This window comes from Mus pahari, chromosome 3, assembly GCF_900095145.1.
Source record: "Mus pahari chromosome 3, PAHARI_EIJ_v1.1, whole genome shotgun sequence".
Classification (NCBI taxonomy): Eukaryota; Metazoa; Chordata; class Mammalia; order Rodentia; family Muridae; genus Mus; species Mus pahari.
The window spans coordinates 134547898-134564437 of NC_034592.1; the positions used below are offsets into that span (position 1 = coordinate 134547898).

Below are 16540 nucleotides of genomic sequence, written 5' to 3' on the forward strand. Positions count from 1 at the left end.
CCATCATTGGGAAGAGAGGCCCCTTGGTCTTGTAAACTTTATATGACCCAGCACAGGGGAAGGCCAGGGCCAAGTAGTGGGAGTGTGTGGGTAGGAGAGCAGGGGCGGGTTGGGGGGTATAGGGAACTTTCCGGATAGCATTTGAAATGTAAATAAAGAAAATAATAATTAATTAATTAATTAAAAAAGAAAAAGAAAAAAAACAAAAAAAAGAATTGCCGAGGGTTTGATCCAGCCTGGGCTAAAAGTATGGTAAGATCTTTTCTTTGGAAACAAAGTGGGTGGGTGGTGGCAGCGGAGGCTGAAGAGATGACTCAGCAGTTTAGAGCACTTGGTCCTCTCACAGAGGTTTGGTGGCTCACAACTCCAGTTGCAGGTGATCTGTTACTCTTCTGGCCTCTGCAGCCACCTGCATAAATATAAATGTGTTGCACATACATGCACTCTCATAAAGACAATAAAAAAGATACATAAGTAATCAGTTAGGCCACCTAGGCACTGCTCAAGCCAACATAATCAGCAGAGAGGCAGGTGTGCTAAACCCAGGAAGGCCTCCATTTCACTCAGATGAAGGCCCGGCTTCCTCAAAATGGCCCCATGTCCTGTCCACTCTCCTCCCATAATCTCAACTCCTGTTTCTCTTAGTCACAGTGCTTTCTACTGCAAAGGCTGCCTTTAAATGTAGCAAGCCTCTTTCCTGCCTTGGGACCTCCGTAGCTACTTTTCCCTTCCCAGAGGGAGCTTCTGAGCCACTCAGTACTTCAAAACACTTATCATTTTCCTTCATAGTACTTAGGGCAATCTTAAGCTTTTAATCTATCTCACATCTACTTGGTTCCCCTGCCCTCCATAGCATTTATTTATTTATTTATTTATTTATTTATTTATTTATTTATTTGGATGTAGGATCTGATGTATCTCAGACTGGCCTCAGGCTCACTAATGCCAAGAGCTGGGATTGCAATCCAGGATTATCGGGTTCAATTTATTGAATTGATCTGAGAGTTTAGGGCATGTTATACAAACATTGTACCAATTGAGCTACAACCCCAGACATAGACCTCTGGTTTGTGACTGTGACTGGTCTCAAGCACACCAGGTTGGCCTCAAACTGCTAATCCCGCCTCCACCTTGTCTGCACGTGCTGCCACTGCAGGCATGCATCACCACACCTTGCTGGACAACTTCCAGGTCTCCTTTTTAAACCACTTCAGTTCACAGATGGTGTAGTGGCTATTCCTGGTTGTCACCTTGACTATGTCTGGAATGAACTACAATCCAGAATTGGAAGGGTCACCTGTAATCCTGATCTTGAAGCTGGGAGATACAAGTTTCTGACTGGATCTTGGCATGGAGATCTTGAGGCATAGTGGCTATGAATCCCAGAAGATTAAGACAGGGAGATCTCTGAGTTCAAGGTCACCTGGAACAAAGCAAGTTCCAGATTCAGGCTTGGCGGCTCATACCTTTAATCTGGGCCACACCCCCTGCTGGAGACCTACATAAGGACATTGAAAGAGAGAAGATTCGCTCTTTCTTCTTCACTTGTTTGCCTTGTGGGACTGAGCAACTGCTAGATCCTTGAACTTTCATTCACAGTTGCTGCAGACCAGAAGTCATCAACAAATTCCTTTACCCATAAGTTCTGTGACTCTAGAGAACCCTGACTAATACAGATGGGAAAACTGAGGGCCAGAGAAGAGAGTGGCTTCAGACTCAGACACCCAGATAATTGAGGTTGGATGCCCAAGGTAATTGGGACCAAATATCACAGATACGTCTGGGAGTGGCCCGTAAAAGGTAGCCACTACCTCTCTAAAGCCATCAGTACATACTACAAGCCACCATCATTCCCATGTCATGATGGTGGGGGCAGGAATGTCTCTTTGGGAGCAGAGGTGCCAGTCAGCTGACAAACTGTGAAAGGGGGGCTGGAGAGGGTGGAAAGCCTATCCCCGAATAGACAGTTATTCTGAGGCAGCTGGGGATAATGGCTGGTACAGAAATAACCCAGCCTCCTCACCCTTGTTTCAGTCCTCACACCTCTGCCCTCCCAGAGGTGAGGCCAACACGGAATAGCGTTCAGCAGTACTCCCTGTTTACTAGGGGGCTCGCAGTCTGATGGAGGAGCCCAGTTAGAGACCTCATTCTGCTAAGGGATGGTCCGCTGGAGAGCAGGTCCTCAGAAGAAAACACACCCCACCCCCACCCCAAATAAATCCGACAAAAGCATACAAGTTATCCAATCCACAAAGTAATTGTAACAGTTCAAAGAAAGGGAGGCAGATACTGCCAAGATGCAGGGTTACTTGCAATCTCAGTGAGTGGATACATCACTTTAGAACTTTAGAGAAGGCAAGAGACTAAAAAGAGACCTGGCTAAGTTTCGGGGTGGTGGTGAGGTGGGGTGGGTATTAAGTAGAAAGCCAAGTGTCTGGTTGCACAAGAGATTTGACTCCACAGGAGAAATTTGAACAAAAGAACATAATCCAGTAGTATGCATAGCAGAAAGTGCCCCGTATCTGTATGGAGTAGGACTCGGGCGCAAGAGTGAGGATGACGGCAGATTGAAAGGTTAGAAAGCCCTATGAAATTCTGAATTGGCAGTTCTGGGCAGGATTCCACAGAAGGAATGGGGTCTTGATCTCCAGAGGGTTATTACTAGCTTTTCCTAGATTCTAAACTCTAGAGTCACATCCTCTACAGTACCCAACTTTCGTTAGTCTAAACTCCAAGTTTGAGGGTGGAAAAAAAAAAAAGTGCTGCTGGAAGCCTAAGCCTAGACTAGGGGTCCGGGCAAGAGAGACTTCAGCTCCCAGGATGCTTCGCGCGAAAGTCGCGCCCGCTACGGGACTTGCGAGCTGTTCGCTCTCTCGGTAGGCGTAGTGCAGGAAACACGCCATCTTCGGCTATGTCAAACCATCGTTTGTATGCCTGATGGGACGCTGTTTTGTCTAGTCACCTATCACAGGTTCTGACTTAAATGCGCTTCTCTGTTAGAATTCTATTAAAGCTTGAGATGAGCGTTCCATTCAGCTTCCAAGTCACCGAACGCTCCCGGATGACACAGAGCCAGCCGGCGGGGGCCACGCGAAGTCAGCGCCTCCGAGGGCGGGGCGCCTCCGCCTTTTCCGGCTCCGCCCCGCCGCTGGTTGGGAGGGGGCTTCCGCTTCCGGCAGCGGAGGCTGCAGCCTCGCTCTGGTCCCTGCGGCTGGCGGCCGAGCCGTGTGTCTCCTCCTCCGCCGCCGCCATATTGTCTGTGTGAGGCTAGGGGAGCGCGGCGATTGCCGCTGCCGCTTCCACCGCAGGTACCGTGGGAACCGCGAGCCGAGGTCATCGGGGCGCGCGGGTGAGCCCAGGCCGAGGCAGCAGGGCGCGGTCGCCCCGCACGCTCTCAGCCGTCTTCCGAGCGGCCTGTCGCCTCTCCCTACCCCCTCACTGCACACAGCAGCCGAGGCCCCTGCAGTCCATCCCGGCTGCCCGAGAAGGCGCAGAGCGAGGCAGGGGGACTGGCTGGTTGCGGGTGGGAGCTGGCTGTCAGACTTCGGGTTCTTGCAGGAGGGAGGCTGGACTGGGCGGAGACTAAGGGACAACTTGGAGGTGGGGTGGCGGAAGGGGGAAGGGAGCAGGGGGCCGCGCGCGGACGCTTCGCTGGGGAAGCGCACCGAGGGAGTAGGGCCTCCCGCCGCGCGGGGCAGCCCCTAGACGGGGCTTCGCGCGGTTCCTCTGGGCGGGGCTGAACTTCCTACCTGCAGACCCGGTGCAAGGTGGAGGGGGCCCGGGGTGGGGTAGTTGGGAGAAGAAGGGTGAGGGAAGCAAGAATTGGGGCCGAACGGGTGGAGTTGGACTTGAGGGCTCCTTGGGAACCTGGGTGGAGGAGGAGATGTGGTAGAAAGAGAAAGGTTGGCCTGAGAGTATATATGTTAGTGACCTTTTGAAAGAAGAGGGCTTTCGAATTTGTTTCTTTGATTTTTGCAGTTTTGGAACAGATCTATACTAGGTCGGTGATGGGTGAAACTTCTGGAGTTGGTTTTGGGAAGCACAGTCAAGAGTTGGGAGAATTACTGGCTTGATTTGCTTTTGAGGGGGAAGAAAGTAGTGTGAAAAGGTGACAGATTATTTGGGGTAGAGTTGATTCTCTGGTAACGTATCTTTTGGAAGGGGCATAGGGGAGAAGACCAAAGTAGGAAGGGAAGATTACCCTCCCTCCCCCACTCCCCCCAGAGGGTTGAATACCTTATTTTGTCGAATGATTGGTGGTATAGGCCAGTGATAATGAACTAAACTTCTCTAGTTTCTCAAATATCAGAGCTACTGACTTAGCTGTCTGACTTAAACTCTGAGGGCTTTGTAAAATGGAAGGATTCCCTAGTTTGTAAGTTTGTTAAGGCGTGTACAATTTGTATCAAGTGTTACTGGAGTATGTAGCAGACGGTAAGTGCTCAGTAGATCTGATTTGCTACTAAAGGGGCTAATTGATACTTTGGAATTTCTCCCAGCTAGGTAGTGTTATGGTTAAGGATCACTTTGGCTACCATCTTTCTAGTTACTACAAATCAGACTTGCTTAGTAGACCTGAGGCTAAAAGTACAGAACATACACTACCTCCCCTATGTCGTCTTGAAAAGTTCATCTGCAGTCCTATCAGGGCAAGTTTGTCCTTCCCTGACTTTGAAATATTTGGCTTTAGCTTGTTACTGGAGGAGGATGTGTAACTTGAAGAAGGAAAGGGTTGGATATTTACTTAGGTTGGTTTTTATTAATAGTTGCAAAGTTAGGTTACTCTATGGCAACTTTTCTTTGCAACAAACTAAGCCTACCTTACCTACTTTATTTTAGCTTTTATGGGAAACATCAGAGAAGCAGATCCTTAAAGGGGATGGAGGACTAGCCTCTGGGTTACATGGAAGTTGGGTAACTAAGTGGCAATATTTCCACAGTGTGCTTTTTTGGTTCTTTTGCTCTTTGTTGTTGTCTGCTTGGTTTTGTGTTTTGAGACAAGGACTCCTGTAGTCCAGGATGGTCTTGAGTCCACCTGCCTCAGCCTTCAGAAGTATTGGAAATGCAGGTGTGATCCACCATACCCAGCTTCTTGGTACTAGCTTTATCCCTGAAAATAACATTTCGTGTGTGTGTGTGTGTGTGTGTGTGTGTGTGTTTGCATTCATTTGTGCATGTATTTTTGTCTGTGGGTGAACATGAAAGCCAGAGGTGGATGTCAGGTGTCCTCCTCAGTTGCTCTCCACCTTTTTAAAAGTATGTATCTGTGTGGGGGTATGTGCACGTGAGTGCTGGTGGCCCGGGAAGCCAGAAGAGGGTTGGACATTTTGGAGCTGGAATTACAGGCATTTGTGACCTGCCCAACGTGGGTGGTGTGAACTCAACTTTCATCCTCTACAAGAGCAGTACCCACTCTTAGCTACCAGGCTTTCTCTCTTCAGCCCCACTACCTTATTTTATCTTATCTTGACAGTATCTCACTAATTCTGGAACTAGGAACAGCCATTCCCTGGGATCTTCTTGTTTCTGCTTCCCACCTATGCTGGGATTTTTGCACCTGACTTTTTATGTGGATGCTGAAGATTGAACTTAGGTCTTTATGCTTGCATAGCAAGCACTTTACCAGCCCTGATCATATTGTTTTTACATCATATAGTCATTTAAACTAAAGAAAGGGAAGGCTTTCTTAGAAATTGGATTTAAAGACTTAACATAAGGTTTGGGCTTATAAAACACAGGCAGATGATACACAACTTGTGTACTCACAATTCATATACAATCTATAAATATACCTTTATATAGTAGAAAATGACTTTGAAGGTGTAATTAATGTTAATATTCTTTTAAAGATTTCCTTTTAAATTATATGTATGGGAGTATCCATAATGACCAGAAAAAGTTATTGAGTCTCATGCAGCTGGAGTTACAGGCAGATATAAGCTGCCTGGTGGGGGTGCTTGGAGTGGAACTCAGATCCTGTGGAAAAGTAGTTCTTGCTCTTACACACTGAGCCATCTCTCCAACCCCCAAACCCCCAAAATCTTAAAGGAGGAAATTAACCTGGGTCCTGGCTTAGTCATAGATTGAGCACATGAGCACTTAAAATTGGAGCACTTTTTCCAGCTGGAATCAGATGGGTAGATGGGGGAAATCAGGGAAATCTAATGCACAAGAGGGACTCCCATTAGGTGCTTTTAGAGAAGACTGAAGAGAATATGAGATGAAATGTGGGCAGGCTCAACTATCTGACAGTAAAGATATGGAGACTTCAGTCCTACAGCCATAAGGAACTGAATGCCAACATCTGAATGAACTTAAAAGTGGATTTTTCTGTAGAGTTTTTAGCAAGCCAAACAGCTTTGCAGACAACTTGATATTTGACCTTGAGATCCTAACCTGGCCAAGCTTACCCAATTTACAACCAATGGAAATAAATTTGTGATAATTGTAAACCACTACATTGTTGGTTATATGGTAGTGGTTATATGGTAGCATAACACTATAATAGGTTTGTTGGTGATATGGTAGCATAACACTATAATAGGTTTTGGTACCAGGAGTAGGGTGTTTTGTAACCTAAACATAGAAGTGGCAGTGGGAGGAGGTTGGAAGAATTTTGAGTAGTGTGATAGAAAAGACCTAGAACAGATTGTTAGTAGGAATGTGGATGTTAATGACTTTGCTAGTGAAGGTTGAGATAGTGAGTTACTCATTACTGAAAACTGACAAGAGATGAGTGGCCGGCAGGCTTAGCTGAAATTGTTGTATATTGTGCCTTTGTGGAAGGCAGAGTTTGCAAGTTTATTTGCAAATAAGCTAGGGGTTTATTTTTGTTTTGTGCATTTGTTTTTTAAGCTTATATTTTCTAGCAAAATGTTGAAGGTGCAACTTGCTTTAATTGTGAATATCGTTTATAGGGAGTGGACCCCTGTGAGATTCATGAAAGCCTCATTATAATCTTGGTGATTTTATGCCTACAGGAACAATACTAGTGTCCACTGAAAAAAGTAGGAAAAATTAAAAACGATTCTTGAACTCTCTGAAATAGTGCTGCTTTTCTTAAAGCGAGGTGTTTGTGTGCCCATGCACCTCAAGTGGAACTAAGAGCCTAAAGGATTGGAACTCAAAGCATTTTCTTTGAGTCACTTTGGGTTTGTTCCTTACATTTTTGTTTCAGATGTTTTAGTTAATATTCTGTGACCCAGAACATTTTCTGCCCAAATTAAGTGAAGAGATTTTGTTGTTGGTTTTTGTTTTAAGGTAGGATTTTCTTTTTAAAGATTTATTTTATTTAAATAAGTACACTGTAGCAATCTTCAGCAGGCTTTGGACCCCCTTGCAAATGGATGTGAGCCACCATGTGGTTGCTGGGAATTGAACTCAGGACCTCTGGAAGAGCAGTCAATGCTCTTAACCACTGAGCCATCTCTCCAGCCTTTAAATTAGGATTTTGCTGTGTATCTCTTGCTGCTAGCAATTCACTAGACCAGGCTGGCTTGGAACTTGTTCCTCTTCCTGTCTTTGCCTGCTAAGTGCTAGGTTACACTTGTGTACCACCACTCCTGGCTGAGATGCGGGTTTTTCTTTTAAACCTGGAAGTGTAGATGAGACTTTTGGACTTTAGGTTGATGCTATAGTAGTTTGAAGTGTTGGGGACTTAACTTGATGTTGGATGAATGTGTTTTGTGAGTGGAACAATGTATGGCAGAAGGGGCTATGTAATGGGGCAGTTTAAACCTTCATAATGCTGTGACCCTTTAATACAGTTCCTTATGTTCTGGTGACCATAAAGTTATTGTTGCTACTTCATAGCTGTAATTTGCTACTGTTATGAATTGTAAGTATCTGATCTGCAGCCCCTGCGAAGGGTCACTCAGCCATCAGAGTGCCATGGCCTATCAGTTGAGAACCACTGATGTACAGACTTTTACAAGATTATTCTGTCTGTCTTGGTTTTTTTCCTTGGAGCTTTATATAGTCTTTTTTTTTTTTTTTTTTTTTTTTTTTTTTTTTTTTTTTTTTTTTTTTTTTTTTTTTAAGATTATTTATTATTATATCTAAGCACACAGTAGCTGTCTTCAGATGCACCAGAAGAGGGTGTCAGATCTCATTACGGATGGTTGTGAGCCACCATGTGGTTGCTGGGATTTGAACTCAGGACCTTCAGAAGAGCAGTCGGTGCTCTTAACCACTGAGCCATCTCTCCATCCCGGAGCTTTAGTCTTAATCTAAAGCAATGAACCTGCTGGATATGGTAGTCCACACCACACTCTCAGTCCCAGCATTCTGAAAGCTGAAACAAGTGAGTCTCTGATTTTGAGGCCAGTCTAATTCCTGCCAGCCGGGGCTACATAGTGATACTGTCTTTTTGATTGTTTGGTTGGTTTTTAAAATTGATTAATTTTTTGAGCAATGAATTTAAGGACTCCACCCTGCCATTTTGGGATCTGGCAACAGGGAAATTATGAATAGAGTAGCCTTGTGTAGCAAAGGGAGCCTCAGCTTACAGCCATCAAAGGAGCCAGACCTTATAGGAAGTTAAACCAACAACCTGAATGAGCAGGGAGCAGATTCTTCAGAGCTGCCAGCAAGCAAAGCAGCTGGCTGGTACTGTGGGTTTGGCCTAGTTGGACTCTAGCAAGATCCAGTTAAACCTACAATGCTTCTGACTTAGTTTGTTGTGGTAAATTGTTACAGACAGCAGCAATCGAAAACTTTACATTGGCTTTTGCTAGCTTTATTTCAGAATGTTGGACTGGTTGATTTCTAGAGAAAAAAAAGACAGCAAAGATTATTCATAGAATAATGGTATGGAGTGGAATTTATGCTTTGTGCTTGATGTTTAAATGTGTGTGAGTGTTTTGCCTGCACATGTGTCTGTGTGCCACAAGTGTGTCTAGTGTCCATGGGGACCAGGGGGAATGTCGAGTTCTAGATGGTGGTAAGCCACCATGTTTGTGCTGAAATTTGAACCTAGATGTTCTTAACAACTCAGTCATCTCTCAAGCCCTTGGTGTTTAAATATTCTTTTCCTCAACTTAGATGCGATGTGAAGAAGGGACGAGATAACCTGATAAAATGCTGGTTTAGGGCTGAGTCACTTTGGTAGGGTCGTTATAAGTTGATAGTTACCCGTGGCTGTGAAAAGATAACCCTGTATGTATATTAGAAGAGATGGAAATGGAATGCTCATTTTAGTGAGTTAATGAGATACACTGTGGTCTATCTGTTCTTACAGTCAGCTCAAAGTTGTAACTATTATTTTCTCTGTCTTTGAGAAAGATTTAGATTTAGCAATCATAATTACAACATATAGTTTTATGGCTTAAGGTGTGTGCGTGTACGCGCGCACGAGTGAGAGAGGGGGGCAGGGAGTGAATATGAATATCTTTGGAACTCACAGTGGTTCCTCTGCCTCAGCCTTCCAGGTGCTAGTGTTATGTGTAATCCACTATGGCTATTGTCTTCAGTAGTGTGCTCAAGTTGGAATCATTGAAATGTAGCTGACAAGGTAACATTTCAAAATACGAAGAACTTTTGAGGTTACCTGCTTAAGATTGCTTTTTAGACTTTACAGTAAGGAGAGTTATCCTAGAGCTGGACAAAGAATCCTGAATGAGGCAGTCTGTCTGAGTCACGGCTTTGGAACTGTTCTCTCAGCACCGTGAAATACCTGTGACTGTATAGAGTTCTTTCTGCCTGCTTCTTCATTGTGAGGGACTATATAAACACAGCTTAACATGATACCTAGCCTAGAAGGTATGCACGATGTATTAACTGTTTATAACATTTATATCAAGTTTATATAACTTGACAGCTTGTGTGTAAATATATGGTTGCAGAAACTTACATCTGATGTGAATTGTCATTGAATATGCTAAGGACTTAGGATTTTCAGGCAATAATTAATAATGCTTGTTATACCTGATATAAAATTATACAATAAGCCGGGCATGGTGGTGCATGCCTTTAATCTTAGCTCTCGGGAGGCAGAGGCAGGCGGATTTCTGAGTTCAAGGCCAGCCTGGTCTACAAAGTGAGTTCCAGGATAGCCGGGGCTATACAGAGAAACCCTGTCTCGAAAAACCAATATATATATATAATAGATTATAGATTATATAATTGTATTATTATAAAATTAGGTCTTTTGATATAAAATTACATGATGGCACACAGACTTAACCCTAGTACTTGGCATGCAGAGGTAGGTGGATCTCTTGAGATTTCAAGGTCAGCTTGGTCTACATAGTAAGTTCTAGGACAGCTAGAGCTATGTAGAAAGACCCTGTCTCTAAGAAAAAAAAATCCAGTTGGATTTATTCCTTCCTTGGTCTGTCACATTCACTGAGTGACCAGGGCCATGTATCTTGAACAAGAATAGTGTTTACTGCTTAAGCCTAAAAGGTTTTTGGTTCCTAAGATGGAGGATTTCAAAGTGGCATGCCTTTTAGTTGTTACCTAATGGGGATGGACACCCACACCCACACACCAGGGGTAAGCAGGACTAAAGAGAAGTGTAGGCCAACCAACTTTACTTGAATCTTTTTGTTTTGTTTTCCTTTGGGTGGGTTTGTTTGTTTGTTTGCTATATGGCTTCACTATGTAGACCAAGCTGCTGCCACCTCTTGAGTGCTGGAATTCAGGTACAAACCATCAAACCTGGCCCAGTTTGTTCTTTTTTTCTTATCATTTACTAACTTATTCATTCATTCCTTTGTTTACTTGTTTGTTTGTGATAGGGTCTTCTGTAGCACAAGCTGGCCTTGAATTTGCTGGAATTACAATTGTTCACTATGCCTAGCTTATGTGCCACTGGGGATCAAACCCATACAAAACTTCATGCAGTCTAACAGCTGAGCTCCATTCCCTGCTTCCTAGCTAGCTATTTGAACAAGGAGATTCATTTAGGATCTGCCTCCTGAGCGCTGGGATTAAAAGTTTGTGGGTTTGTGGGTGGCTCCATGCTCACCATTCTTTTTGTTTGTTTGTTTATATATATATATATATATATATATATATATATATATATATATATATATATATATATATATATATATATATATATATATATATATATATAAATATGTAAGTACACTGTAGCTGTCTTCAGACACTCCAGAAGAGGGCATCAGATTTCGTTACGGATGGTTGTGAGCTACCATGTGGTTGCTGGGATTTGAACTGAGGACCTTTGGAAGAGCAGTCGGCACTCTTAACCGCCGAGCCATTTCACCAGCCCCCATTTTTGTTTGTTTTGCATATCTCTTGTAGCCCAGGCTAGTCTCAAATTCACTGTGTAGCTGAGGATGACCTTGGGCTTCTTTCTGCTCTTTGTTTCTCAACCTCCCAAGTGCTGGGATGATAGGCCTGAATCTTCTGTCTCTTCTCAAATGCCCAGATTTTATCTGCTCTTTCAACACTGTGGTCTTAGGAGCTTTTCTGAGTTGTTTTTATTAGCTGAAACATTTTAGTCTGCTTAGAAAAATAAACAGAATATAAAGAACTGTTAAGCTGGGCATGGTGGCCCATAGTGTTATTTTAAGATTTTAGGATTAAGTATCATGGTTAGAGGAATCTTTTATAATTTGTATGTGTCAGATCTCAAATACCCTTTGTTCTTTTAACACTGAGTTTTTTGAGTTTTTATTAGCTGAAACATTTTAGTCTGTTTAAAAAAGTGAGGGCTGGAGAGATGGCTCAGTGGTTAAGAGCACTGACTGCTCTTCCAAAGGTCCTGAGTTCAAAACCCAGCAACCACATGGTGGCTCACAACCATCCGTAATGAGATCTGACGCCCTCTTCTGGTGCATCTGAAGACAGCTACAGTGTACTTAGATATAATAATAAATAAATCTTTAAACAAAAAGAAAAAGAAAAGTGAGCACCTGAAATTTTTCTAGTTGTGACTAATGCTCCAAGGGCATTTCTCAATTTAGCTATCTCACTGATATTCTGTAAATATTAAGAAAATCATACTGTTCAAAAAGAATGGGTAGTATGTCTTTAATCCCAGCACTCAGGAGTCAGAGGCAGGTTGATCTCTGAGTTCCAGGACATAAATTGGAATGGGGAGAGGGGTAGACAGTCCTAAGTGAGACAGGGCCCTGACCAGTCTGGTACTCAGTCAAACTCAGCAAGCCTCCTGTCCCAGTCTCTCAAGTGCTGGGATTATTAGAATGAGCTACTACACTCAGCTAAGATGGAAACTCTTTTCTGCTCTTTTTATAGACGTGATAAGATTTGTTGCAAATGGGCGTGAAATCTTTTTTTTTTTTTTTTTTGGTTTTTCGAGACAGGGTTTCTCTGTGTAGCCCTGGCTGTCCTGGAACTCATTTTGTAGACCAGGCTGGCCTTGAACTCAGAAATCCGCCTGCCTCTGCCTCCCAAGTGCTGGGATTAAAGGTGTGTGCCACCACTGCCCAGCATGTGAAATCTTTATATCATGAGTGGGGAGGCCAGAGGATATCTTTCAGGAGTTTTTCTTTCTACCATGTGAATCCTTGAGATTAAATTCAATTGTCATTTGGCTGTCCCCATAGACTCTTTGTTTACAAGTGATTTTGTTTACTTGTTTTTAAGATGTGGCCTCTATGTACAGTCTGTTTTGAAATTTGCTATCTAGACCAGATTGGCCTTGAACTTGTAAGGATTGTCCTGCTTCTGTCTTGAGTGTAAGGTTTATAGTCATCACATATACCTCCACACCTGGCACAAGTCATGAACTCTGCATTGGAGTTACTCTGGTTGGTTGGTTGGTTGGTTGGTTTTTTGAGACAAGGTTTTTCTGTGTAGACCAGCGTGTCCTCAAAATCAGAGATCTACTTGCCTCTGCCACCCAAGTGTCGGGATTAAAGGTGTATACCAGAACTGACTGATTAATATCATTTTTGTTTTTTCCTCCTTTTGGGGTTGATGTTTTTGAGGCAGGATCTAGCCTGTATACCCAAGACTGGTCTTGAATTTGAGGTGACTCTTTTGGCTCGACCTCCTGCATGCTGAGATTACCGTGGTAAACCATTATGCACAGTGAAGGTACTATTTGTTAAGACCTAGTAATCAGAATAGTAAATATTCAAACATGTTGATTTTTTTTTCCTTTGTAATTTAGTTGGAGAATTTTCATTTTTCAATGGAATTTTAATGAAAATTAGCTTCTATTCATCTGTCTTTCTGGACAGTTTTCCTCCCAAAATATAGCATTCCACATTTTTGCTGTACTGGAGACTTTTCAGGTATCAGTCCTAAGGACTTGAGTATCCACTGGCAGCTGCCTAGGTTCTTATCTAGTGAAGTGTGGTTGTGTTCCTGGCTTTTGTTTGTCCCATCATATTTGACAGTTTCTAGAAAACTTATACCAAGATAACCTTCATACATCTTTAAAACAAAGGCTTTGTTTTAAAAGCTTCTCTTACCTCAGAACCCCCCATCTCCACCTCAGCTTATATCTAATGTAGCTCAAGGCAGTAGTTTGTTTTTTTATTTTGTTTTATGTTTTCTCTTTTGAGACAATCTCACTATGTACCCCTGATTGGCCTAGAACTCACTTTATAGACCAGTATTGGGCTTGTAACCCTAGATTAAACAAAACAACAAGTGGTCAGTTTACAGGATTTAAGGACCTGGTATTGAATTTAGCATAAAGAACCTGTTTAAATAGGCTTGAGGTTCAAATGTGTTCTTTTCTATTTAGTGTTCCTGTGATAGAGGGAGAGGTACACAGGTTATTTAACCTCAGAACCTAAGAGGATGCATTTTATGCCACACCCAGTTTCAGAGACATTCAAATGACAGCTGTGATTATTACAGATGTAAATGCTGAGTTCTACTTTTGGTATTTAGGTCGCAGACAAAATTTTCTGTCCCCAGGCTTCAGAGAATGGTGGTCAGTGGGATTAAGTTTCACACTAAGACTCATTTTGCCTCTGCTGTCTGGTCAGAAGATAAAATACAGATAATGACTTTTCTGCCCATCAGTTAAGTTTATAGGGTAACAGAATGACTTGGTTCCTTTTCTTTTCTTTTCTTTTCTTTTCTTTTCTTTTCTTTTCTTTTCTTTTCTTTTCTTTTCTTTTCTTAAATAAATGATTCACTTTATTGGCAGAAAGCCCACTGCTGCTGTGTCATTTATTTAACCCTGATACTCACAAATGCTAATGCTTTTGTTTTACCATTTTTCATACATTTGTTTTATGTTAGAGATACTCCTGCATTTTCTTTTCAAGCATTAATATCATATATCTTGTAGGTAGGACTAAGAGCAGAAGGNACATTTGTGCGCTAAGATTGTAATCTAAAGATAAATACCCTGTGGGTTCCTCCATCAGTGAGTTGTATTATTGTGACCCTTATGGAATTAGGTCTGTCTTTGTAGTTCTGACTGTCTTGGAATAGTGCCATTATGCCCAGCTTTAAAGTAATATCTTTAGGGAGGTACCTGGGTATCATCCCAGGTGCATATATAATTGTTCTGTCACTAAGCTACATCTGTAGCTGTTATAAATATTAGATCCTAGTAGGACCAGAGAAAATTTACTGTTTTGAATTGGAAGTTTTCTTAAGTTTAGTGTTCAGTTGAAACTTTGCAATTTTAAAGTCAAAGAAAGCCAGGGAACTCTCAAAATTCTAGTTGTTGGTTTTATTAATACTGTTTGTTTTGTTTGAGACAGGGTTTCTCTATGTAGCTCTAGCTATGCTGAAACTCACTCTGAATGCCAATGCTTAAAAAGAGATCCACCTACCTGCCTCCCAAGTGCTGGCTGGAATTAAAGGTATATAACGCCACACCTGGCTGAGCACTGCTTTTTCCTTTTTTAATTACATCTATTTATTGTGAGGATGGGGCACATGAACCCTGGTGGTTCTTTCTTTCCACCATGACCTGGGAGTTAAACTCAGGTGCATATGGTACATATGCATGCAAGGAAACACTCGTACAGAACAAAAATTAACCGTTAAGAAAATAAAGGGCTAGGTGTGGGGGCACAATACCTTTAATTCCAGCACACTGAGAGGCAGGAGGAGGAGGAGCCTTGTGAGGCTGTCCTGGCCTACATAGCAAGCCCCAGGACTGTGCAGAAAGACCCTGTCTCAAAATAATAATGATGATGATGATGATGGAGGAGGAGCTGGAGAGGTGGCTCAACAGTTAAGAGCATTTGTCCTTCCAAAAGACCTGGGTTTGAGTCCCAGCACCCACAGGGTACCTCTGTAGCTCCTGGGTCCCAGTATCCTCTCTGACTTCTGAAGGCTGTAGGCACACATGCAGGAAAACACACATACAAATAAAATAATTTAAAAATCAAATTAGGATTTTTTTAAAGTACGTGGGAGTATGCACACATGCATGGTATACCTTTGTGAGCACATTTGTCCTGGCGATCAAACCCAGGTTATCAGGCTTGACAGCAAGCTCCTTTACCTGCTGAGCCATTTTGATCCCCACTTCCTTTATTTAAATTATTTAATTTGAGGTAGGGTCTCATGGAACTCATTAGTCACAAATTCACTATGTAGTTGATGGTGAGGTTTTTTGTTTTGTTTTGTTTTAGTTATAGCCAGGTGTGGTGACCAACACCTTTATTCTTAGCACTGGGGTGGCAGATGGCACAGAGGTAGGTAGATCTGAGTTTGAGGCCAGGCTGGTCTATACAGTGATTTCCAGGACACTTGGAGTGACCCTGTTTCAAAAAGGAAATAAAAGGCTGGTTATTAAATTATTGTCTGTGAGTGTTATGTGTGCATCACATGCATGCAGTGCCCATTGAGGTCAGAAGAGGATGTTCAGATCCCTCCAGAACCTGACAGGTGGGTGCTGGGAACTGAGCACAGGTCCTCTTTAAGAATATTTACTTTATTTTAATTTCTGTGACTGTCTTTATGTATGTCTCTGCTCTGTACCACATGCATTCAGTGTCTCCAAGGTCAAAAGAGGGCTTTGGGTTCCCTGAAAGTGGAGCTACAGATGTTGTGAGTTGTCATGTGAATGCTGTGAATGGAACCTGGGGTCTCTCTACCACCGAGCCATTATTTCTCCAGCCCAACCTTGAGCTCCTAATTTTCCTGCTTACCAGGATTATAGGTATAGGTAGGTCATTGAGACACATTGCAAGGCAATGCGCCCCCACCCCCTAGCACACACAACTATAGAAATCGTGCTTCTTGGGTCTCTAGAGGCTACCTTAAAATAAGTTGAAATGTGATATCTATTTCTTCCCCCAGTCTTCTCCATCTTCACTCTCAGCCTAAATGTGTAAACTTCATTCACTCATATACTCCCTACCTTACAAGACCCTTGGCTTTGGCTTAAGTCAAAACAAGATTTTAATCTTCAGGGTTAACAAAGGTCTTTCAGCTTTTCTTGCTTGCTTGTTTGAATGCTTGCTTGCTTCTCTGGGTCCTATTTTCTCTCCATTTTTTTTACTATAATTACCTTTTCTGAGTCAGAGGACCTAGGAGATACTACAGAATGTGTCCAGAATAGGACCACCCCTAGTGCCACTTTTTTTGCTATGTGGCAGGAATCCTCTCCTCCCCTCCCCTC

The 16540-nt window shown here is 42.7% G+C and overlaps 1 protein-coding gene and 1 pseudogene across 2 annotated transcripts in view; one reads left to right on the top strand and one right to left on the bottom strand.

Moving 5' to 3' along the window:
- Positions 1-2903, bottom strand: part of LOC110318033 — a 55624-nt pseudogene extending 52721 nt beyond the window's left edge.
- Positions 2904-3178: 275 nt separating this feature from the next.
- The window catches only part of Csnk2a1 (casein kinase 2 alpha 1), a 46463-nt gene continuing 33101 nt past the window's right edge, over positions 3179-16540 (top strand). Inside the window, exon 1 of one of the 2 annotated variants that reach the window (XM_029535819.1) lies at positions 3179-3308. The gene's annotated coding sequence lies outside the window, so the exon portion shown is untranslated. The remainder of the gene's footprint in view (positions 3309-16540) is intronic. The other variant, XM_021192153.2, reaches the window with a different exon arrangement.